This window comes from Oncorhynchus mykiss, chromosome 27 (assembly GCF_013265735.2).
Source record: "Oncorhynchus mykiss isolate Arlee chromosome 27, USDA_OmykA_1.1, whole genome shotgun sequence".
NCBI lineage: Eukaryota > Metazoa > Chordata > Actinopteri > Salmoniformes > Salmonidae > Oncorhynchus > Oncorhynchus mykiss.
In genome coordinates this window covers 4,875,967-4,899,275 of record NC_048591.1, presented here as the reverse complement: position 1 = coordinate 4,899,275, position 23,309 = coordinate 4,875,967, and the positions used below count along the sequence as shown (strand labels likewise).

The 23,309-nt window shown below is 42.2% G+C and overlaps 1 protein-coding gene across 1 annotated transcript in view; it reads right to left on the bottom strand.

The window, feature by feature from the left end:
• The window catches only part of LOC110507051 (glutamate receptor ionotropic, kainate 4), a 450,996-nt gene extending 431,648 nt beyond the window's left edge, over nucleotides 1-19,348 (bottom strand). Inside the window, exon 1 of the mRNA XM_036965131.1 lies at nucleotides 18,403-19,348. The gene's annotated coding sequence lies outside the window, so the exon portion shown is untranslated. The remainder of the gene's footprint in view (nucleotides 1-18,402) is intronic.
• Between the last annotated feature and the right edge of the window lie 3,961 nt (nucleotides 19,349-23,309).

The window sequence follows — 23,309 nt, the reverse complement described above, 5'->3', positions numbered from 1 at the left end:
GTATATTCCTCAATGCCATTGGATGAATCCCGGAACATATTCCAGTCTGTGCTAGCAAAACAGTCCTGTAGTGTAACATCCGCATCATCTGACCACTTCCGTATTGAGCGAGTTACTGATTTAGTATTTGCTTGTAAGCAGGAATCAGAAGGATATAATTATCTAGGATTGTTTTTCCCTGGTTGCACATGTGACATGGTGGTAAAAATGTGGAAAAAATGATTTAAATTTGCCTGCATTAAAGTCCCCGGCCATTAGGAGCGCCGCCTCTGGGTGAGCAAATTCTTGTTTGCTTATGGCCTTATAGAGTTGGTTGAGAGCGGTCTTAGTGCCAGCTTCATTTTGTGGTGGAAAATAGATGGCTACCAATACAGATGCGAAGTCTCTTGGTAGGTAATGTGGTCTGCAGCTTATCATAAGGTACTCTACCTCAGGCGAGCAATACCTCGAGATTTCTTTAATATTAGACATCGTGCACCAGCTGTTATTGACAAAAAGGCACACACCCCCACCCCACCAGAGGTGGTGTCTCTGTTCTGCCGGTGCATGGAAAATCCCGCTAGCTCTATATTGTCCGTATCTTCGTTCAGCCACGTCTCGGTGAAACATAAGATGTGACAGTTTTTAATGTCCCGTTGGTAGGATAATCTTAATAGTAGGTCATCGATTTTATTTTCCAATGATTGCATGTTAGCAAGAAGAATGGAAGGCATTGGGAGTTTACTCGCTCGCCTCCGGATTCTCAGAAGGATCCCTGATCGGTGTCTCCTTTTCCCGGCGTCTTTTCTTCACTCAAAAGGTGTGGATCTGGGCCTGTTCCAGTGAAAGCAGGATATCCTTCTCGTCGGACTCGTTAAAGGAAAAAGTTTCTTCCATTCCACGGTGAGTAATCGCTTTTCTGATATCCAGAATTTATTTTCGGTCATAAGAGACGGTAGCGGCAACATTACCTACACAATAAGTAAAAAAATAAGTTACACAAAACACAAAAATAATAACAAAATAGCGCAATTGGTTGGGAGAATGTAAAACGTCAGCCATGTTCTTCGGCGCCATTGTACACCAGAGGGCCCCCCAACAGACAGTGATTGTGTCACAATTACCTGCCCTTCTTTCAAAGTGTGCACTCGCACACTCCCCATCATGGATTTAAAAGCATTGGATTGGTGTGAGCATTGGTTAGAGACAATTTCCACCATTGTTAAATCCAGGAGAAGTGTGCAAGAGAAATGCATACTTTAGGCAAAATGGAAGGGAACTGGGACGCATCAATTGCTCAGTGGGCCTGGAGAAGCTGACTGACAGTGGTGGTGTCCATGGTCGGATACCTGTCCACGGTTTGTTAGGGTGGAGTGGGCTGGTGCAGGATGACAACATTGTCTTACGTCAGACAAGACTTATGTCAGACTGACAGTACCAGTCAAAAGTTTAGACACACCTACAAGGTTTCTTCTTTATTTTACTATTTTTTACATTGTAGAGTAATAGTGAAGACATCACAACTATGAAATAACAAATGGAATCATGTAGTAACCAAAAAAGTGTTAAACAAATCAAAATATATTTTATATTTGAGATACTTCAAAGTAGCCACCCAATGCCTTTGCACACTTTTGGCATTCTCTCAACCAGCTTCATGAGGTAGTCACATGGAATGCATTTCAATTGACAGGTGTTTCTTCTTAAAAGTTAATTTGTGGAATTTCTTTCCATCTAAATGCGTTTGAGCCAATCAGTTGTGTAGTGACAAGGTAGGGGTGGTATACAGTAGATAGCCCTATTTGGTCCATATTATGGCAAGAACAGCTCAAATAAGCAAAGAGAATCGACAGCCCATCATTACTTTAAGACATGAAGGTCAGTCAATCCGGAACATGTCAAGAACTTTAAAAGTTTCATCAAGTGCAGTTGCAAACACCATCAAGAGCAATGATGAAACTGGCTCTCACGAGGACCGCCACAGGAAAAGAAGACCCAGAGTGACCTATGCTGCAGAGGATAAGTTCATTAGAGTTACCAGCCTCAGAAATTGCAGCCCAAATAAATGCTTCACAGAGTTCAAGTAACAGACACATCTCAACATCAACTGTTCAGCGGAGACTGTGTGAATCAGGCCTTCATGGTCAAATAGCTGCAAAGAAACCACTACTAAAGGACACCAATATTAAGAAGAGACTTGCTTGGGCCAAGAAACACAAGCAACGGACATTAGACCGGTGGAAAACTGTCCTTTGGTCTGATTTGAGATTTTTGGGTCCAACTGCTGTGTCTTTGTGAGACACAGAGTAGTTGAACGGATGATCTCTGCATGTGTGGTTCCCACCGTGAAGCATGGAGTAAGAGGTGTGATGGTGTGGGGGTGCTGGACTCCAGAGTGAAGGAAAAGCTGCCAACAAGTGCTCAGCGTATGTGGAAAATCCTTCAAGACTGTGTTGGAAAAGCATTCCAGGTGAAGCTGGTTGAGAGAATGCCAAGAGTGTGCATAGCTGTCAAGGCAAAGGGTGGCTACTTTGAAGAATCTAAAATATAAAGTATATTTTGATTTGTTTAACACTTTTTTAGTTACTACATGATTCCATATGTGTTATTTCATAGTTTTGATGTCTTCACTATTATTCTACAATGTAGAAAATAATAAAAAAATAAAGAAAAACCCTTGACTGAGTATGTGTGTCCAAACTTTTGACTGTTACTGTACGTTTTACATCAGACTTTCTTCTGCACTTAATCGAGGGACTGGCACTGCGTAGGAGTGATGCTACCTGTCAGAAGACAATGGGCTGACAGCAAAGCCACCCATGAAGCCACCCACACCATCATCACCATCACTTGGCTGGCAGGCAGCAGGTCCATCTCTGGCTCACTCCATCCAGGGAAAATGGACAGTAAATCTGACATCATGAGAATAATATCTAAGCGGGTTCGGCCAAGGATGACAAAAAAACTGTCAATCTTCATAGGCTAGCTCGGTGCCCCCCTCGAAATGAATGAATCCATCTTGATTTACCATGGCGCTCCTCTCAACTCTAGTTCTCAAAGGGCCTCAGTAACATTTCAGAGTGTGTAAGACAATAGATAGTAAAGCATGCAGGTAGGCACGTCGCAGGGGTTTGAGGACACTTCTAGCCTCAGTGAATGACAACGAAGCCTGAGTAAAATGGACTCCGTGAGGTATGAAGCTGAGTGAGTAGAAGGTCTGCTGCAGTTCCTCGACTCCGGTGAGAGTCCTGACTGAGTACAGAACAGAACCGAACAGATGCCTGCTTATCTCTGTAGTGTGTGTCCTCCTGCTGATTCCCCCTCACACACACTGCCTCGACGTCTCCTCTCTCAGCCCAAACTCAAACAGTAAATAACCAACTATGCACACATATAGGGCCGTTACGGCAAACAAAATACATTTGGGGCTGGGATGGGATGGGATGGGCTACTGGGGCCTTGTCTCAGGGAAAATGAACAATCTCTCATCCATGCACAGGAGCTAACTCAGCAAATTAAGCCACCAGTGTCTGGCTGGCAGCACTCCATTTAAGGAGCTGATATGATGAACAGGTAGGGACTAGAATTGGGGGGGGGGGGGGGTTGTTGGCAATGTTAGTTGTTTTATTGATGCTTTCCTTTATCTCTGTTTGAGTTGTTCTGGTTGTTTTCTTGTTCCCTAGTGATTTTCTATGATCAGATATTTAATTTTGTTGGGGGAAAACTTGTTGTTCGGCTTCTAAACAAATACTAGTGTGTGTGTGGCTCAGATACTTCATTAGATAACAGGAAAACAAGTTAGTGGTGATTACGGATCATGTACACAACAACACACAAATACATTTCTGACGCAAATTAAAATGATTATTCCTAATTCGAAGTTGGCTGAGCAAATCAGTCAGATTCATCAAGCTAAGGCACACTGGTGGAATACATAAAACAAAAGCTTTGACATTTCAACGTGTACTTCAGCTGTGCTTCAGGACCACATAAGCACCTTCTCCTGATTTGCACCTGTTGACATTTTGTTCTCTGGCAAAAAGGCAAAAAATGGAATCCCTATCACCTTCCTCCTACATATTCTAGTTCGAGAAACGAGACTTCGTTTCTATAAATTATACATTTTCTAGTTAGAGAAACGAGACTTCGTTTCTATAAATTATAAATTCACAGAACTAATCCAATTGTCTCACCACTGTTTTACATTGTGTGATGTACTACATAATGTATGTCCCACATATAGCACTGACTGCCAATGAGAGACACCATTAGCTGCTGAGCTAACAAGTATGTAAAGTATTGCCTTTCATGCATCAGTATTCTTAATGAAATACTGTAAGCTATGAAGAAAAACTATCCATGCGTTCATAAATGACACACTAGAAAAGATTTTTAAAAAAGAAAGGGATCTGACGAACGATTCTCATTCAAGCCTTCGTTGTGTAGAGCTTGTGGAGCCCTGGCAAAGACTACAAATACTAAAGAGTCGTGTTCTGTATCACACACACACACACTGAAATTACCATTAATTATAGACAGTCAATCCACTGATTTATTCTTTACCTCACCCTGTGTTTGCCTTCATTACGGAGATGATGTCTATGGAATATACCAATTCAGACCCGGGAGGGTGACTAAAGGATGACATGTCTCCTCGCCACTTTAGTGGCAAACATGTCATTAGCGGTGGTGTGAAAAGGACGTCAAATCGGGAATACATCTTACTTGTCCTTCTTGAAGGGACTGGGAAATGTCAACTGTCGAGCAATAATCTAGGGTTCAGGGTCTCACCAGCTGAGTTGATAATCTCTCTCAGTGCGACACATTGCCAGCCAAAGCGCCACTGAGTTACTGAGTGATGACAGAGCATGACTGCATAAGTTTTTATCTCCAATAGTCCTCTGATGACCTCGGACAATACCCAATGAGGACTCGACTTGTCGGCAGAATGTCAACGCACCCCCCTGTACTGCTAGGGGTATTAGATCCCTAATGTGACAAGGTAAAGACCTGACACATTATTACAAAGGAATTTCAAGTATTCCCGGCCAATGCAACATATTTTGCTACTACTAAAACTCGTAATGAAATTGCCACACATCAGAGAGACCTTAGCTAAAAAGCAGAAATGAATACCATGACATGGTAAGTTCCTGGCTCTCAACATTCTCCACTCCCTAACCCCCCCCCCCCCTCCCTCATCTCTTATGGGCATTGCTCTACGACATGATTAAAAAGTGGCCCCGGGCACTCTAGCTTCTCCACACGGGATCTCCTCTTGCTCCCTGTCAATCAAACCTGAGCTCTGGTGTGTTTTTTTTATTTTGTTTTAATTAACCCGGCAAGTCAGTTAAGAACAAATTCTTTGTTACAATGATGGCTTAGGAACAGTGGGTTAACTGCCTTGTTCAGAGGCAGAACAAAATATTTTTACCTTGTCAGCTCAGGGATTCGATCTAGCAACCTTTCGGTTACTGGCCCAACACTTTAACCACTAAGCTACCTGCCGCCCCCACTAGGCCAACTGCCGCCCGGCCGTGTCACGACCGGGCTGTCCAAGTAGAACTGCCCGACAATCACTCTCTACCACTACGCTACACATGAAGGGGTCTAGGTTTGACATGTTAAGCCCTGGGTATGGAATTGAGGGGGCATGGGAAAAGCTTAGCAGGCAGATTGGTAGATACCACTGATGTGAAGGAGGAGACAAGGAGCAAGGGAAAGTTGTCGCTGGTGTTATAGCAGAGGTCTCCAATCTTGGTCCTTGGTGAGGAGCCATAGAAACTGCAAAAGCCCACAGCACTGAAAGGCTCAGGCTCTCATTTCAGACACAGAGCCAGCTCAAGTCAACCAGGATCGGAGCAACAGGGATGATGAGCCCAGCCACACATTTACGCATGGATGAAAATAACATTAGTTAATCAATGAAGAGGTGAACTAAAACAGAGTGCAGCAGACTCAGCGATTGTGTTGGACAATGGGTTCATTGGTTGGAGACCACTATCTCTGCAGTGGTGGAAGAGGAGGAGAATGTTAGGTGTAGTGTGCAATGCTTGGAAGCAGCAACAAGGTCTCATGGAATGGCGGGGACTGTGAGGGGCAGTGTTGTGTTCAACACCACCTAAAGTGAGACCGATTCAAGACCAAGACCGGAGCAAATCGAGTCCGAGTCAAGACCAAGACCGGAGGGGGACAAGGGGCCCGAGACTAAGTCAAGACCAGAAAAATGCGAGTCCAATTCAAGACCATGATAGTCATTTTGTCAAATCACCACCATAATAAAAGTTAATAATGTCCAGTATTTCTGTGTTCATATTTCAGAACAAGAGAAACAATGAAGAGAAAAAGAGATCCAATCAGTATTTTTCTTTGCTGTTCTGGGGAGATAATCTAGCTAAATTACGCTACATCAGCCATTGACTAGGCCATCAGAAGTTAGCTAAAGGCATCTGCCATTCAGCTGTAGTAGGGCAACATTTTTGAGTGACAGTGGAATCAACAAATCACATTTTTACTTAATGGGTGGTACTGTTTTTACAAAAATGTATGGAAATTCCTGCCTTCTTGACGGCCAACAGCTCCCTGCGCAATAGGGAGCAGTAGTTTTCCCATGGTCTCGCTAGCTAGCTTGCTTTTGTTGTCGGCTAGTTTGCAGCAGCTGCAGCAGGTGTTATCAAAGAGGATGTTGTCGCTAATTTGTTAGCATCTTCCTTTTCAAGAATAACTTTCAACAAGTTAAGTTTCAAATTATCATAATCTGGTGAGTGGGACTGTTTGTTTATTGCAGCGTGCTTGCTGTTGTTAGCCATCTCTATGAAAATAACTTGTGTGTGAAACACTGATGCATTTAAAGTGCAACTAACAGCATTTCAGCAATATGGCATCTTATTAAAATCTGTTTATACACCCCCCAGGAAGAATATTACATTTTTTTAAACATCGTCTTACAAGCGACCACTTAGACATGGTAATTTTCAAATTTTCAGAAATTCTTAGTATGTTTTGGACACTGCACTAAATACGCTATAGCCAATCAGAGCTACAGTAGGCCTTTATAAAAACAAGCAATTTGCCACACGGGCCTGCTGTCATTCACTTTGACCTGGACTGTGTGTTTACAAGCAGTTGTAACAGCGCGACTTTAGATCATAAGAATGCATTCGCCAAAAGTCACAAGATACAAATGAATGGATTTCTGCAAATATGTAAACACCACGGGAGTCCACTTACATTTGGGAACTTTTACAGTCCTATTGATCAAACAACCATGAAAAGGTTGGCTCTCTCTCCCTCAGTTATGCACATCAACAATAACAAGATCAACAACTAATACTTGCCAGAGCAAGATGAGCTAAAAATCTAACGAAGGAACATTAGATAAACCCTCTCAAACGTTTTCCCTAGCTGGCCGTCCAAATTGCACTGATAAACGATGGGGAATTGTAGCCTCCTCTTCCTTCTGCAGCTTCCCTGCCAATGTGCATGTTTGTCCCAAACAAGCACGCTAACTGGCTAAAATTGGCTAGCTTGCTAGCTAGCTAGTTCCAGACCCAAATGAAAGAACACCTCAATCTCATAATTTTACTCAACGTAACAGAGCTGGTTAGGCTGTTTACATGTTATCTAGTGTTCTTCACTAACTAGAACTTTTTTTTTGTCCGCGTTTACTGACACCGGTCATATTCAGCAGGTGTTGCGAGTTGGTAAATTCGTCAGTTGTTCTGCTCTCCGGCACGGTCAGAGTGCTCCGAGAGTGGAGTAGATATCCAAAGTGAATTTGCTTGCTACATAAATAGATACACTAGCCTATTAGCCACGTGATGACTGACTTGTGACCATTGCCCCTTGCTAGTTTGATTGTGTTGACATTCCCAGCCTTAGTTACATTCAACCCTTTTTTTGTCGAGAATATTGAGTCATTGAAACTATAACAATGTACATTCGTCTGTTTGTACCAGGCCAGCTGTGATTTACAACCCGATAGCAATATTTGGGGGGATTTCTCTATCGTACTACATGATAATTGATCCGTCGTATAACTCCACTACACTACTTTGATACACATCAGTAGGGATTAAGAAGAGAGTATAAGCAATGCCCACTGAAAAAAAAGGTTGGTGTCGTGCTTATACCTGCGTATACCCTCCACTAGACCATTGGCCCTTTGTGTTTTACGAAAAGTGCACTCTCCTACCTGAGTGCGCTAGTATGTCCTTTCAGAATCACAAACCTGTCACACAATAAAAGGCCTATAGGTTCGCCACTACGCAAACATGTCTATAATTGTAATGGGTGCGCGCTGGTGGCAGGGAAGTCAGGCGCAGGAGTGAACTTGGTATAAGCTGGAGCAGTTTAATAAAATGCTAAAAAACACTCCGAACCAAAATGTACACAAAATAATAATAAAGGGTACAAACCCTATTGCACACCATACACATGACTTGCACCAACATACAACAAAACAATCACCGACAAAGACATGAGGGGAAACAGAGGGTTAAATACACAACATGTAACAATGAGGATTGGAACCAGGTGTGATGTAAGACAAGACAAAACCAATGGAAAATTAAAAATGGAACAGCGATGGCTAGAAGGCGGGTGACGTCGACCGCCGAACACCGCCCGAACAAGGAGAGGGACCAACTTCGGCGGAAGTCGTGACAATAATGGACATAAACACGGTTAAATGTTTCAAGAAAGGAGTGTAAGCTGATAATCCAGAGTTTTTTTCTCCGCTGGAGTGAGTCTTCACTGTCGGAGACCAAGTCAAGACCTAGTACAAATGTATCCGACACAGAGACAAGAACGAGACTCAATACGTGGTCTCGAGACCGGTTTCGAGTACTAAAATACTGCTGAGGTGGACACACACACAAACAATATTTTTGTTGTTGATATTATTTTATAGTTGTATTGTTTGTATATCGTTGTATTTTAAATTTGCGTGACTGTTCTTGTCAATCAGTTGTTTGTTACTCGTCATGTTTTGTGTTTTGTGTGGACCCCAGGAAGAGTAGCAGCTGCTTCTCTGAAAAAGTTAATGGGGATCCAAATAAACAAGAAACATCACCAAAACAAATCACACTAATTGTTAAAAGCTACTTGAGAAAGGTTGTCCAATTTGTTTGCTATGGATTGCTCACTAAAGGCCAGGGTAAACTATCCCCAAGCGGTGTGTGAGACTGGTGCCATATAGATTCCTTCCAAATGTATAATGTACTAACCACAACACGCACATTGGCAGACTTCTTATTTCACACCAATGGGGTCTCTGTGGCAGTCATTGACAATGGGGTACATTCAAGTCCTGAATTCCTTGGAGGACTATAAAAAATATATGTGGATATGATTCAGAGGGAGAGAGAGTATTGATGTTTGGGTGAAAAAAAATGCAGATTCACAAATCAAAGTGATGTGAGTGAGAGGCACTCTGGGCTATTTCAGAAAAAATGTTTAACAGTGGTATACCAATAATCAATCCTTTCAATGTTCTTTTGCAAGACCGCCCAACGGGAGAAATTCGTATTGCAGGAATAAACCAATATCACAAACTTCGATTCAGAAGCTCAGATGGGAAGTTTGCCGTCCATTGGTATGATCGATGTTCATAACGGATAAATCGAACAACTCTTCACTGTATCCTGATGGAATAGTACGCATTATGCTGTCATATATGAGCAAGATGGCTCCTCCATCCACTATTCACAGCCCAAATCGTCACATGAAGATGTACAGTAGAGAAACTTTGCTGGGAGTCATATTATAGCAAGATAAATCATTGGCGTGACGCATGCGACAACTGATGATGATAGCAATGTTCCCTTTCCATGTCATGATCAATTAAAGAGTCTCGGCTTTGAAGTTCACTGTACATTGACACAAGGGCTTTGGGCTATTTCTTTAGAAATATGAACATTCAAGTTTATAGTGTGTGTGTGTGTGTGTGTGTGTGTGTCTGTGCCTTATTGTGCTGAGAAGGGTCGACAGCGGTGCTTTACTGTATTTTCTTGATATGATATGAATATTCAGGAAGTCTAATTTCACACTGGGTGACCATACAGAGCTAGAACTGTGTTAACTTGTTTCTTTAAAAAAAAAAAAAATCAGCTTGAACACTTTGCAGTCTGCCCCGTATCTCTGTAACACCGTTGAGCCACAAGTATCAAAGACACAGTCCTGGCAGTGGCAGTCGGAATATAAAGTGAAAGGTTGGTTTGGTTGGTAAAGTGAAAGGTTTTAAAGAAGGAGAACCGTTCAATTGATGTGTATTTCTTATACAGTCACCTAGTTCTCCCAAGAAGTAAACAAAGGCACTAAAAGCTGTATTCAAGTGCTGCTTAAACTGATCCCCAGAGTTGACTAGAAGACTGTACAGGTCATTCTAAGACGATTGCTGTCTTTCTAGAGCTCTGCTACCCGGCTCGAGTCTGAAGGGCCCCGACGTTGTACATCGGGTTAGGGCCGGGTAGGGTCGGTTTCTTCAGCAATAACTGGGGTAAAGGTAAGGCTCGGGTATCACTAAATTGATCACTAACATTTTGAAGCTAAGCCATTTGCCCATGCTCTGCTGCACTGCTGCACAATATCTGACTAAGATCATAACATGGTGTCAGAGGTGATTAAACCTCATTAAATATAATTTTTTATTATAATGTTAGTTGAGTTTAGAATGACCAAAAGTAGCTAAGAGCTCATTTATTGAGCAGAGCCGGAGATACTTTTGAGGAGATGGGAAACTCCACTGGAATCGTATTAACACCCATTGTGTACATGGTCCATGCTATGCCAATGGGCAGCGCAGTGCATTCTGGGAGATTCTGGGACAAGGAGAGCTCTCCTTCAAGGAGTGAATGCGTGTAAAATTGGGCGCTAGCTCAAAAACCCCAAATTAGCATGAATTTCGTCAACAAGAAGTACAACATAACAAATATTTTACAAGATATGTGAGATAATTAACTTGCTATCTGTAATATTGTATAGCTTTGGAATCATGACATTACGTACACTACTTTTTTCAACCACAGCAACCCGTTGCTGACAAGTGTATAAAATCGAGCACACAGCCATGCAATCTCCGTAGACAAACATTGGCAGTAGAATGGCCTGTATTAAAGAGCTCATTGACTTTCAACCTTGCACCGTGATAGGATGCCACCTTTCCAACAAGTCAGTTCGTCAAATTTCTGCCCTGCTAAAGCTACCCCGGTCAACTGTAAATGCTGTTATTGTGAAGTGGAAACATCTAGGAGCAACAACGGCTCAGCTGCGAAGTGGTAGGCCACACAGAACGGGACTGCCCAGTGCTGAAGCGCGTAGTGCGTAAAAATTCTCTGCAACACTCACGAGTTCCAAACTGCCTCTTGAAGCAACGTCAGCAAAATAACTGTTCGTCGGGAGGTTCATGAAATGGGTTTCCATGGCCGAACAGCCACACAAAATCCTAAGATCACCATGTGCAATGCCAAGCGTCGGCTGGAGTTGTGTAAAGCTCGCCGCCATTGGACTCTGGAGCAGTGGAAACATGTTCTCTGGAGTGATGAATCACATTTCACCATCTGGCAGTCCGACGGACAAATCTGGGATTGGAAGATGCCAGGAGAACGCTACCTGCCTCAACACATAGTGCCAACTGTACAGTTTGGTGGAGGAGGAATAATGGTATGGGGCTGTTTTTCATGGTTTGGCCTAGGCCCCTTAGTTCCAGTGAAGGGAAATCTTAACACTAAAGACGTACAATGACATTCTAGATGATTCTGTGCTTCCAACTAGGGCTGGGCGATATGGCCAAATCTCATATCCCAATATAGGCCATTTCATATCCCAATAACGATACATATCACAATACATATCACGATATACCACATTTTCTTTAAATTCAATTTATAAATAGTTTATTTAAAATAAAAAGGCCTATTTCTTATTAGATTTTGAATTATACTCAAATAAAAAGGTCATTACTCATATTTGATTATTTATTTTATTTTGAACTTGTGCAAATGTTAAATTAAGCATGTAACAAAATCTAAAATATGAATGTATAAAATCTAAAATGGTAAATAGAAAACACTTCAACGATGGCCTCCCAGGTGGCGCAGTCGTTAAGGGCTGTGCCACCAGAGACTCTGGGTTCGCAACCGGCCACGACCGGGAGGTCCGTGGGGCGATGCACAATTGGCCTAGCGCCACCCTGGTTAGGGAGGGCTTTGCCGGTAGGGATATACTTGTCTCATCGCGCACCAGCGAAACCCCCGTTTCTCGGCCGTGTAAATTGGGGCCATGTCTTTGCAGGGGTAAGTTGTAACGGCAGCTGTTATCTCCTTCCATCTTCATGATTCTTTGCCACATGGTGTGCCGCGGGCAAAAGCCTCTTGCAACGTCTGAGTTGTTTTGAGCACTTGACTGTACGTTTTGGGGTCTCATCCGTAGACTCTCTCCGTACTGTTTGAGATCATCACAGAACCCTGACCACAACCCCATCGAACACCTTTGGGATAAACTGGAACGCCGACTGTGAGCCAGGCCTAATTGCCCAACATCAGTGCCTAAATTCACTAATGCTCTTGTGGATGAATGGATGCAATTCCCCGCAGAAATGTTCCTACATTTAGTAGAAAGCCTTCCCAGAAAAGTGGAGGCTGTTATTGCAGCAAAGGGGGACGAACTCCATATTAATGCACATGATTTTGGAATGAGATGTTTGACGAGCAGGTGTCCACATACTTTTGGTCATGTGGTGTTCTTTTGAGGAAAATAGGCACGTTTCTCGACTCATACCCCGACTTTGGGAAGGGATTGCATGATAATTAGCTTAGCAACCGCATGACGCAGCATGCAACATGAACGTGATTGGTCAACAGTCTGCTGGGTGGGGTGTTATACGTTCCTACATTCATTGCCCAATGGGATTCCTATCTCCTCCTTTCACAAATATATCTGGCAGAGCAGCCCAGGCGGAGCGGTCGAGTGACAGACATACAGGAGCAGTTAATGGATTTACTAATGGAGGAAGTTCTTTCTGATTTAGAGTTTCGGGCAGGGCTGGGCCTCACATTTGGCAGAAGCATTCGGGCCTGGGTAGTGTAGGGACTGAAAATTGCAGGCATGGGTAGGGCTCGGGCTTAAAATGTATTCCTGTGCAGGGCTCTGTCTTTCTCTTATCTATAGGGCAAACTAACATACAGTATATCCCCAACATAAGGTGCAAGGTAAGGGCTTGCTGTATTGTGCCCAGAAAATAAACTATGAATTCATAGTCAAATCAGAGTCATATATAGATCTCTATTCATGCATCATTTTCAAATGTAAAACTGACTCTTTTGAGTGGATGGTAGATCTTTAAACTGCCCCATTAGATCATGGCAACAAGATACAAATCAGGGATTCTTCTGTCATTGAAATTCCAAGCATTTTTTCATGACAACTAAGTCCAAACAGTGTAAAAAAAATCATAGATAAAAAAATATATATTTAACACTTTGAGATGTTAAAATGCTTTCCGTATTAACTTAAACAACAAAAACCAGCTATAAGCTGGTAGAAAATATAATGAACCTATATTTGTGTTTATAATATAATATTTGAGAACTAACAATCACCAAAATAAAATCTAGACAATCAGGAAGAATTTTAAATGCCAAAACAATGAATTTAACAGTATTTATTTTACATGATTTTGTAGAATTGCAGGTTAAATTCAAAAAAATGTCTCTACACCACCAAGATGGTGGTCTCAAAAATACTCCACACAGACCGCCCAACCACATCCATTTGCAAGGTTTTGTCTGGACCAAAAAGTGGCAGGGGGCCATGCCACACCCACTTCCTAAGAACCTTTTTGATCTTTTTGATTCTTTAAAATATTCACAAAGAAATCTACTGCCACAAGGAAACCAATCATAGACATCTGCCTTGGACATACTAGGTGTAAAAGTATAGCTTCCGTTCCTCTCCTCGCCCCTACCTGGGCTCCAACCAGGGACCCTCTGCACACATCGACAACAGCCACCCTCGAAACATCGTTACCCATCGCTCCACAAAAGCCGGGGGAACAACTACTTCAAGGTCTCAGAGCGAGTGACGTCACCGATTTGAATCGCTATTAGCGAGCACCCCGCTAACTAGCTAGCCATTTCACATCGGTTACATAGGAGTTTTTCTTGAGCATGAAGAAAAACTCCTATCATCCCTAGCTAAAGTTAAAGGCTATAACATGGGCCAACAGATGTTCCTGCCCAGTTCACATGGTCATGGAAAACTCCTGTCCATGCAAAGCATGTATGATGTATTATTATGAATTATGTACATATGTATGACTGACTGACAAAGAAGTCCTCAGACCACTGCCATAATCGACTACAGTATTTCACAGTCAAAAACGAGATCAATATTAATTGAACACCTCTGAAATAAAAAGTTAATTATAGATTATTAGGACTGTGTGCCGCAGAATATGATTCCTTAATAGTTTGCAACTTGAATATGTTACTGATTGGTTGCAGAGGAAATGAAAACACATTGCTGAATCGTATTGAAGTTGAGGTTATGGCAAAGGCAGACCATTTGTCTACGTCAATGTACCATAGGGAAATTAAGCATCCACATGCCTCGTGCGAATGCCCAAGATTCAGGAGAGCCCACGTCAGAGCCAATTTGTATCAGACGCCTTTGAAATGTGATGCACTGCTCAGTAGGTCTTGGTGAGGTGCCTACTGGCTATCCAGTTCAATGCTACAGGACACAGAATCAATATGTCTCGCATCCTAACATAGCAGATCCCACGTGAACGCTTTCAGACATTGATTTCATTGATCATAGCCTGTAAGCACAAACATTGTAAGACATACAATCTAACGAACGCAGGTATACGAACGAGCGCAATGTGCGTAAGACTGTCGCAAATACGAAACACAGAAACAACAAGATGAGATCCAGCCATGGTAACATATGTTACTATAACATAGCATGTGTTATAATTAGGCTATATGTAACATGTTTAAGTTGATTGTTCCACGGGTGTGACTGAGACCCAAGTGACCCAGCTGGTAGTCTCTATTCTGCTCCTATCTATCACGGTCATCAGTGGTTGACATGGACTTTTAGGGACCGTCTTAGAAAGCCAGTCATCCTGGCTGAATCCTTTCATAGAGCACACTCACAGCTTTCAGATCATTGCAAGTTAATTAATTCATATTTCAAATCTCTTCAAAGCCTGAAGCGGCCCGTCCCGATTGCTAATATTGGAATGAGCTTTGGAAACAAAAAGTAATTATGCAGCAGTAGAAAGATCTATATGCTACAAACTCAAACTCCCTTTTATGTCCTCCCTAATGACATTTCTATCACATGTATAAAGGGCCCAGAGTTTTTCCTGACAACGTGACCTGACCAGGTAAACTATAGGGCCCAAAGTTTTTCATTGGTCAGGTCATGTGTCTGGAAAAACTCTTGGCTCTACACTCGCCACAGGTTTGCAAAGTTTATCGGACTGACAAAGTTTTAAAGCACATTTCCATTAGCTGAGTCATAAGCTTCTCGAGCAGAATTTGTCCCCTGGGTAATCTTCGGATTGTCAAATACCTTGAAAGTGGCCCTTGAAGTTAAATGTTGTGAATGATTGTCCTTGTCTCAATTCTGTAGAGATCACCTTCCATCAGATGGTGAACAATGGATGCAGCAGGCCTGTTAACCTTCACTACACTAGGGAGTTGTGCCTCGGTGTCCAATCCATCAATTGATCAAGCATTCAATGAGATCATGCATCTTACTTCACTTTTCTGTCAGCCGGTGCAAATTGCAACAACACACAGGTGTTTGCTCAGGCAGTCATCCAGCAGAGGAAGAGCTGAAAACTTCATTTGGATTTTGGGGCTGTAGCTGTTTTACCTTAACATCGTTATACTCTGAGGAATTATTGGGGAATATTTCACGAAAACAATTTCCTGTGTGCAGCACTTTGGCAATGAAAGTTTAAGCAGATAATCCAAGGATGCCCCATTCAACCTTGGAGAGTCTCCGCTAGTGCACAAATGGTGGTCAGAGAGTTGGACTTGGGGCCATTAAGATGCAGTGTCAAACACATGAGGGACAGTGTTGTGTACCCTTGAGCAAATTACTCCACCTGAAATTCAACAGCAAACAAACCGGCAGAATGAATATGATAAATGTGACCTATGGGAGGTGTCGGCTATGCAAATAGATAAATCATCTCTGGATAAAAAGGGCCCTATTTAATGCATACTGGATGCATGCAGTGAGTGTGTGTGTGTGTGCACCTGCATGTGGGTGCACGTCCATGTGTGTTTTCAGCAGGCTGCCAGAGAAAGGGGAATGCGCATGGCTGGCTAAATTAACTCAGACAGATGTTGAGCACGATAGAGCTGGGCCCTGCCCACTTAGAGGAAATGGGACTTTGTTAAGGACTAGTGACTGTCACTCTGTCCCTAACTGTTCAGGGGAGAGTGGGTGATGATAATTAACCTTCAACACAATCATCCCAGATAGCTGGGGAGGAATGTCATGGGCACACCGTGTGGGCCTCACGTCCAGTACACCACACGCAGACGCATGAACACACACACACACACACACACAGGCAGTTGTAGATTATCCATCTCAATTTAACACTAAGAAAAGCCCATATTTTCAAAACTCAGACATGTGGCTTTTCTTCCCTGGCTGAATGCAGGTCTTAAGCCATGACATAGTGTAGTAAGACACCAAAGGCCTAATATGTCTAATTGGTAGGCTCTAGTTGCTCTACAATTAGTTTGATGAAATGCAGAGCAGTGTTTTCCAAATGGTGGCTGGTGAGTCAAGGATAAATCTGGGATTATGGTTATGGTTAGGAAAATGATTATATCTCTTTGAGTATGTACACAAAGGTGCACAAATGTGGTCCACAAGGGGGTGCCAAATAGCCTCCTAAACCACCAACTAACACCCCTGAGCATGCACCCACTCTCTCCGTCTCGCTCTCTCTCTCACACACACAAACCTGTCGGAGATCAATCAAGCAATTCAAACAGATGAATTTGATTGCCAATATCCTGCAACATATGTGTGTCCCTTATTCTATACCTTCAATCATCAGATAAGTGGATGGAATAGATGTGCAAGGGAATGTCATATACCGTATGAGGCTCTCAGCAACGGCAAAGCACAAAAATATAAACTAATCAATGAATGAATCAGTGAATACCAATCAAATCAATTACTCTAGCTAATTAATATATTATTCTGACTCCGATGGAGTTGACATGCATCAGAACCTTGTGAGCATAGAGGCTGTCACAGGTGAGGCTTCCTAATCAGATGTATGCCATCTGAGGTCAGGGCTACTTTTTTTGGAAAGGGGGGGGTTCACTGACAGTCACTCAATTAGCCCATGTCACCAAACATTTTTAGAGTGGTAAATTAGCTATCTAAACCTCATCTGCAAATGACTGGCCGGGCCCTGACCTCCAGGGGGCCCCCATTGATTTTGTTAGTCACTCTCACTCAGATATCATATTAACATGGCACAAGTCATGGCAAAATATACAGAATTGCAGGAGATTTAGCTTTTAAACTGCAAAAATGTCTCTCCACCCCATGGCAAAATGTGTAAATTGCAGAACATTTTTTGAAAAATTGCTAATGTTTCTCTCTACCCTATGGCAAAATTAGTACAATGTTCTTATAAGTTATTTATAATAAAACTGCAACATTTTCTCTATGCCCCATGGCAAAAGGTGTAGAATTGCAGGAAATTAATTTTAAAACATTTTTGCTCTCCACTGTCCAAAAATTGTTTTGCCAGCCAGGTGGGGCCAACAACCAAATCTCGATTAGGGCCCCCAAAAAGGCTAGGGTGGCCCTGTCTATGAAAATCTGCCCTGAATGACACTTGTATCCCAAAGAAAGACAGTTTGTCTTCCAACCAATTTTGTGGCTGGAATTTTCCTTGGGTGTTTATTTTTTAACTATAGTACATATATGATTTGCCTTCATGCCTCAAACTTCAAATAGGCTTAGCTTAACTCAGTTTAAAACCCCATTTAGGTTACATTACAAAAGCACAAATGCAACAATTTACTTTTCAGAGAGGATAGGTGTGTGAGGCAATTCCTATAGGAAAACATTTGATTAACTTAATTCACCATAATTGAGATAGAAAAAAAATAGATAGGGAATGAATGAATGAAGGGGGGGGGGGGGGAGATAAATCAGATTATTCCATTGACGCAACGCAGACCCATTTGAGGGACTGATAAGGCATCTTGCATAGGCTATGGACATTACATGATGTGGTCTTATATCCTCAATGAACCCTATTAACCGTAAACAACACATAACGAAAGTCAATAGCCTACCATTGCTCAAAATTATTATCTCTAAAGAGCAGTACACAAGCAGTCATTGTAGACTTGTACACTTTCTTACCTGGCTCTTCAACATCAATCGACGTTTTTTCTGTTTTAGCAGTGCTTCTCCTTATGTCTCTTTTGGTATTTTCTCCTTATGGAACAGGTGTAGACTCGGTTGGCTTTAGCGGTAAGGAAAAAAACGGCAGCAGTTTGTGCAATGCAAGCCCCGGTTTTCTATAGCAATGCGCTTCCGCGGGTAGCCCTTAATATGGGGTAGCCTCTTGCACGCTGGTATAGGGAGAAATAACCTGCTATATGCGCGTATCGACCAGGCTACTCACTCAATAACCATTTTAAAATCGGTCCCCTTTCCGTATATCCTTGCGGTACCAGTTATATGGGGCATTGATTCCTTCTCTTATATCCGCATCCAAAATAGTTGGAAATTATCCTCTACTTTTCTTTTAAGAAAATCAGTGGTCCAATTCCTCCAAATGTGAACAATTGTCGTTTCCTTGGAGTACTTTCTTGCCTTGAAATGGACAAATAGCTTGAATTTATTTCAGCCTATGTATTTCAGTTTATTCTAAAAAAAAATAGGGTTCTCCCTCCTTCCCTTTGCTCCTGCGGCCGACCGGTCGTAGTTGAAAATGCTTTACCACAGCTTCAGGGAGGGTACGGAACGCAATGCATCCAAATGTCAATGGTTAATTCAATCTCTCGAAATCTAAATCAAGCATTTACCGAATAAACTATCTCAAATTTCGTTTTAAAGAATCAACTGAACATCAAGTGCCATCCGGAACGATGCTGGAGAAAGACGCCGCTGCGAAGTGAAGTCCCCCTCACACTAGCTGTTGGTGCCTTACTACAGTACATCCAATGTTAAAGGAACCAGCACTTGTTTCTGTGCAGTGAGTTTACAGGTGCATCACTATACAGCATATGGAGTGTTATCCCAGCGAGCACATTTGGTTCCTTGGAAGTTGTGAGAACGTACGTTTTTGGTTTCCCATTAGTTCTGGGATCGAAGGAAGCCACGCGTTTCCTGACTGGCAAAACTGAATGTTTGTTAAACGTCCTGAGAACATCAGTCAAAATGTAGCCTGTTTAGGTAGAAGGGAGGTTCTGAAAATGTTTAACTATTGTTCCCTGAAAGTTTTCCTGGGAGGTTTTATTATCATTCTGAGAACGGAAATTATAGGCTATCTGAAAATAATGTTATAACTTTCTGGAAACATTAGCTAAATGTTTTGAATGTTTTGAACGAAATGTTAAGGTTATTTTGAGGTTTTTTAATAACTTAAAAACTTTCACTGAATGTTTAAATTAGACATGTATTTGTATATATTTTTAGATAGACCAGCTTTAATATTGCAGATAGATTGTGGCTTCTAGCAATGAAATTATCTGCATCATTTCCACCAACCTTCATATAATTTTTGTTATAAATATATTATTCTAAATATATATATTTATATATATATATATATATATATATATATATATATATATATATATATATAAAATTATTTTTTAAATATATATTTTATATATCTATTTTTTCCTTCTTTATTATTTTACCCTAACCCTACCACCACTCCCCTTATTGGAGTAGACTAATGGATAGCAATTACATAGGCTTCCACTTCCAGCTTATACATACTACATCAATTTCACGGACAGTATATATTTCCAATAGTTATCTATTGTTTGTTTTAGTCCCAGCCTTCAGCTACCCTCAACCCCTCCCATCCATCTCTGAATACCATCCAGTTTAGATTTCTAGCTGTCATATATTTTCCCACTGTGCTGTGCTCTTTCACATAGGTTCTGAACCTTTCTATTCGCATAGTTTCTACATATTGTAAATTAAAGATAAACACCTTCGCTAAGAGTATTATGGTGGCGAGTTTTACACCACTTCAGCCGACGCTTGGCATTAAGCATGATGATCTTAGGCTTGTGTGCGGATTCTTGGCCATGGAAACCCATTTCATGAAGCTCCCGACGAACAGTTGTTGCGCTGACGTTGCTTCCAAAGGCAGTTTGGAACTCGGCAGTTAGTCTTGCAACCAAGGACAGATAAAAAAAATTACGTGCTACGCTCTTCAGCACTCAGCGGTCCATTCTGTGCTCTTGTGTGGCCTATCACTTCTAAGCCGTTTGCTCTTAGATGTTTCCACTTCACAATAACAGCACTTACAGTTGACCGGGGCAGCTCTAGCAGGTCAGAAATTTGACAAACTGACTTATTGGTAAGGTGGCATCCTATGACGGTGCCACGTTAAAAGTCACTGAGCTCTTCAGTAAGGCCATTACACTGTCAATGTTTGTCTATGGAGATTGCATGGTGGTGTGCTTGATTTTATACACCTGTTTTTTTTTTTTTAAACCTATCATAATAACCGAATACAGCCTATTAAGCTGCATATATAGAGAAAGCATGCCCACATGTAGGCCCTGAATGACCCCAATGCAAAATTCCCCCCTTGTTTATTCCTGACTAATTTTGGTCTTTGGGTACTTTTGTGTTCCAGTTCCTTGTATTTGGGGATTTATTATTTCATAAATTGTCCTAGTTTTTATATATTTATAAATACTATACAGTTGAAGTCGGAAGTTTACATACAAAGCATTACATGGGCTTGCTCCTACCTATCTTTCCGATTTGGTCCTGCCGTACATACCTACACGTACGCTATGGTCACAAGACGCAGGCCTCCTTATTGTCCCTAGAATTTCTAAGCAAACAGCTGGAGGCAGGGCTTTCTCCTATAGAGCTCCATTTTTATGGAATGGTCTGCCTACCCATGTGAGAGACGCAGACTCGGTCTCAACCCTTAAGTCTTTACTGAAGACTCATCTCTTCAGTGGGTCCTATAATTGAGTGTAGTCTGGCCCAGGAGTGTAAAGGTGAACGGAAAGGCACTGGAGCAACGAACCGCCCTTGCTGTCTCTGCCTGGCCGGTTCCCCTCTCTCCACTGGGATTCTCTGCCTCTAACCCTATTACAGGGAGTCATTGGCTTACTGGTGCTCTTTCATGCCGTCCCTAGGAGAGGTGTGTCACTTGAGTGGGTTGAGTCACTGACGTGTTCTTCCTGTCTGGGTTGGCGCCCCCCCTTGTGTTGTGCCGTGGCGGAGATCTTTGTGGGCTATACTCAGCCTTGTCTCAGGATGGTAGGTTGGTGGTTGAAGATATCCCTCTAGTGGTGTGGGGGCTGTGCTTTGGCAAAGTGGGTGGGGTTATATCCTTCCTGTTTGGCCCTGTCCAGGGGTTTCGTCGGATGGGGCTAGTGTCTCCCGACCCCTCCTGTCTCAGCCTCCAGTATTTATGCTGCAGTAGTTTATGTGTTGGGGGGCTAGGGCCAGTCTGTTATATCTGGAGTAGTTCTCCTGTCTTATCCGGTGTCCTGTGTGAATTTAAGTATGCTCTCTCTAATTCTCTCTCACTTTCCTTTCTTTCTTTCTTTCTTTCTTTCTTTCTTTCTTTCTTTCTTTCTTTCTTTCTTTCTTTCTTTCTTTCTTTCTTTCTTTCTTTCTTTCTTTCTTTCTTTCTTTCTTTCTTTCTTTCTTTCTTTCTTTCTTTCTTTCTTTCTTTCTTTCTTTCTTTCTTTCTCTCTCTCTCTCTCTCTCTCTCTCTCTCTCTCTCTCTCTTGGAGAACCTGAGCCCTAGGACCATGCCTCAGGACTACCTGGTCTGATGACTCCTTGCTGTCCCCAGTCCACCTGGCCGTGCTGCTGCTCCAGTTTCAACTGTTCTGCCTCCGGAATTGGAACCCTGACCTGTTCACCGGACGTGCTACCTGTCCCAGACCTGCTGTTTTCATCTCTCTAGAGACAGCAGGAGCGGTAGAGATACTCTGAATGTGATCGGCTACGTAAAGCCAACTGACATTTAGTCCTGAGGTGCTGACCTGTTGCACCCTCAACAACCACTGGGATTATTATTATTTGACCCTGTTGGTCATCTATGAACATCTCAGCCATGTTCTGTTATAATCTCCACCCGGCTCAGCCAGAAGAGGACTGGCCACCCCTCGTAGCCTGGTCCCTCTCTAGGTTTCTTCCTAGGTTCTGGTGTCATGCCCTGACAATAGAGAGCCCTTGGTTCTCTATGGTGTAGTAGGTCAGAACGTGACTAGGGGGTGTTCTAGGTTATTTATTTCTATGTTGGTGCTCTTGATATGGTTCCCAATTAGATGCAGCTGACGTTCATTGTCTCTAATTGGGGATCATACTTAAGGGTTCCCTGTTCCCACCTGCTTTGTGGGATATTGTTTTGTGCATCACGTAGTCACGTTTCGGTGGTCGTTTATTGTGGTTTGCTTAGTTTCACTTTGAAATAAATACGTGGAACTCAACATCTGCTGCGCCTTGGTCCGCTCATTTCCAAGAACATGACATCTGGCCTTTCTAGGGAGTTTTTCCTAGCCACCATGCTTCTACACCTGCATTGCTTGTTGTTTGGGGTTTTAGGCTGGGTTTCTGTACAGCACTTTGAGATATCAGCTGATGTTTTGATTTGACTTAGGTTGGGCTGAAGTCATTAAAACTCATTTTTCAACCACTCCACAAATTTCTTGTTAACAAGCTATAGTTTGGGCAAGTCGGTTAGGACATCTACTTTGTGCATAACACAAGTCATTTTCCCAACAATTGTTTATAGACCAGATTATTTCACTTATAATTCACTGTATCACAATTCCAGTGGGTCAGAAGTTTATATACACTAAGTTGACTGTGCCTTTAAACAGCTTGGAAAATTCCAGAAAATTATGTCATGGCTTTAGAAGCTTCTGATAGGCTAATTGACATAATTTGAGTCAATTGGATGTGAACCTGTGGATGTATTTCAAGGCCTATCTTCAAACTCGGTGCCTCTTTTTTTGACATCATGGGAAAATCAAAAGAAATCAGCCAAGACCTCAGAAAAATAATTGTGGACCTCCACAAATCTGGTTCATCATTGGGAGCAATTT